Source organism: Octopus bimaculoides, chromosome 26 (genome assembly GCF_001194135.2).
Source record: "Octopus bimaculoides isolate UCB-OBI-ISO-001 chromosome 26, ASM119413v2, whole genome shotgun sequence".
NCBI classification, from domain to species: domain Eukaryota; kingdom Metazoa; phylum Mollusca; class Cephalopoda; order Octopoda; family Octopodidae; genus Octopus; species Octopus bimaculoides.
Window position 1 is genome coordinate 217782 of NC_069006.1, and position 2275 is coordinate 220056.

Below are 2275 nucleotides of genomic sequence, written 5' to 3' on the forward strand. Positions count from 1 at the left end.
AATTTTTGGGGCCAGTCGATTAGATTGACCCCAGTAAGCAACGGGTACTTAATTTATCGACCCCGAAAGGATGAAAGGCAAAGTCGACCTCGGCGGAATTTGAACTCAAAACATAAAAACAGACGAAATAGACATAGTTATGGCTGGTCAATAGGGTTACCCAGGGTTTCACGTCCATAAAAAGCGCTTAGTTTTACAACGTCTTGCCAGACTGAAATGGCTAGAGATGTGTGATAAAAGAATGTCGTTTCGGAGCCATGTAGTTCCGGGTTCCATCTCAATACGAGGCACTTTGAACAATTGTGTAGAACAATACCTAGCGAGTAAGATTTAGCACACGGACAATGCAAGGAAAGCCGTTATGCATATATAAATATGTGTGTGTGTAAGCATTCTATATATATATATATATATATATGTGTATATATATATACACATGTATGTTGTGTGTGTTGGTGTTATGACCTTGTGGTATTTAAAGGGACATAACTCAAAAAGTAGATCGGGAAAATGACATTAAATATGATGATGATGAGTCGATATAGCTGGAGAAATCCCCATTAAATGCGGTACACTCTTTCGGTCAATAGTAACGTTATTATATATAAAAAAAAGTTCACACACGATATATATATGTGTGTGTGTATGTAATTATGTATGGGTGTATGGGTGTTGATAACGAAACCTTTGCTTCTGTTTAAATTGATTTTGTACCTTTTGACACTGAAGGAAAAACTTTTCTTTAGATCACGTGCAAAAATATAAGTTACATGAATATAATTTACACACAGTATATAGATATACACATATGATAGATAGATCGATTGATTGATATGTGCGTTCAATGTCATTGGGGAGAGAGGGGGAGAGAAGTAGCGGAGATAAAAGTGAGAGAGAAAGAAAGATAATGACATGAGAGGGATGGAGAGGAAAAAAGAGAGAAGGAAAGGTGGTTTAAAATGAAATAGAAACACGTTATTACATGTGTGTGTGCGAGAGAGAGAGAGAGAGACAGACAGACAGAGAGGGGGAGAGAGAGAGAGGGAGAAAGAGAGAAGTAAAGGAGAACAAATTAGACAAAAGAGGTAATAAACAGAAAGAGACGGTAGAGTTAGAGTGATATAAGAACGATAGGGAAGAGAATGATGGTAATTATATATGAGTATATATAACTATATATTTATGTACATATATATCTATGTAGATATATGTGTGTATGTACGTATATATGTATGTATATATACATGTGTATGCATGTCTATGTGTATGTGTGTGTGTATAAACCTATGAGTTATAATAATGGTATATACACTTAAAGGAAGAAGAATTGTGGTTTTGCAACAAGTTGATAGCTTTGGGTAGAATAAGACGGGGTGGGCACGGCTAGGGTTGTCTGTATTATAATAAGGTAGAGGTTACCTGCTTCTTGTTGAATGAAACCAGAGAGAGGGAGGACTGGCTTGCTGCTATCTGCCCCCGAGAAGGGCAGCCCTCTCACACTTGTCCGTCCGTCGACGAGATGGTCAATGAATGGATAGGCTTCGGTGTGAAGTAGAAGAAGAGGAAGAGAGAAGCCCGGCGTGAGGAGAGGACGAGGACATAGGAATGACAGAGCAAGCCATATTGCTTCTCGTCGATGCGAGAGTTCCGGCGAGACGCAGCAGCAGCAGTGGTAGTACGAGTATTGGCAGCGGAGGCAGCCGCTGACGCTGACGCTACGGCGGCGGCGGCGAGATCAACGCTCGCATTGCCAGTGTTGTAAAAGTGCAAATGTGGGGTCAGTTGCACGGAGTCGAAACACACACAGCGAATCTATCTCGCTCGTTTTTATTTGGGGAACGGTGAAACTTGAAGCAGATAAAGCTATGGAAATAATAGCGTGGAAATATTAGGTTGAAAAAACAAAAAAAAACTCTGGATAGAAAGAGTCGAAGGTTGTCCGTCGGACGGCAGCAGTACACGAAAGGGCTAAGGTGTAGGTGCAGGAGGTGGTCAAACTCTGTTTAAGGAGTAGACAACCACCATATATATATTTATTTATTTATTTATGTGTTTCAGCCAAGTGGCTGCGGTCATGTTGGTGCACCACCGTGTATATACATGCCTATCTATCTATCTATCTATCTACTCTTCCTTTCTCTGTCTGTCTCTCTCTCTATATATATATACACACGCACACACGTACCCATATATACCAGATACACACACATATATTTACACACACACACACACACACACACATCTATGCCAGATGCACATATCAGTCTACAACGCC

At 40.3% G+C, this 2275-nt stretch overlaps 1 protein-coding gene across 3 annotated transcripts in view; it reads right to left on the minus strand.

Annotated features, from left to right (window-relative positions):
- Positions 1–1666, minus strand: part of LOC106881618 (mitofusin-2) — a 52515-nt gene extending 50849 nt beyond the window's left edge. For 2 of the 3 annotated variants that reach the window (XM_014932083.2, XM_014932082.2), the window contains exon 1: positions 1420–1665. The gene's annotated coding sequence lies outside the window, so the exon portion shown is untranslated. Of the gene's footprint in view, positions 1–1419 lie in introns of all 3 variants that reach the window. The other variant, XR_008266864.1, reaches the window with a different exon arrangement.
- Between the last annotated feature and the right edge of the window lie 609 nt (positions 1667–2275).